The sequence below is a fragment of the Egretta garzetta genome, unplaced genomic scaffold (genome assembly GCF_000687185.1).
Source record: "Egretta garzetta isolate BGI_Z169 unplaced genomic scaffold, ASM68718v1 scaffold1480, whole genome shotgun sequence".
NCBI lineage: Eukaryota > Metazoa > Chordata > Aves > Pelecaniformes > Ardeidae > Egretta > Egretta garzetta.
The window spans coordinates 41,429-41,767 of record NW_009258434.1 but is presented as its reverse complement, the minus strand read 5'-3'; positions in this window follow the sequence as shown (position 1 = coordinate 41,767).

Sequence of the window (339 nt, the reverse complement as noted above, 5' to 3'; positions counted from 1 at the left end):
ATAAGCCTGAACAGAGTAAGACTTTATTAATTTTATTGTTTCGTATATACATATTTTTAGCTTTACCTTGTGATAGGAAAGAGTTTATTGATGCTTCAAGTTACCAAATACATGTCCAGACCTTCCAAAAAGATGACGACGCGTGCTGTCATAATAAAGCTGAGACAGAGGAGCGGACCTTGAGCGCACTTCGGTGAACACCTGTTCACTTCGGTGTTCTTCCAGCGTGCTCCTGGACAATTATGTCCGCAGCATTTCTCTTTGCTGGCTCCTCCCTGAGGGACCGAGGGGCTTCCCGCAGCCCCGCGCCCGGTCCCCACATGGCCGGCGGGCACGAGG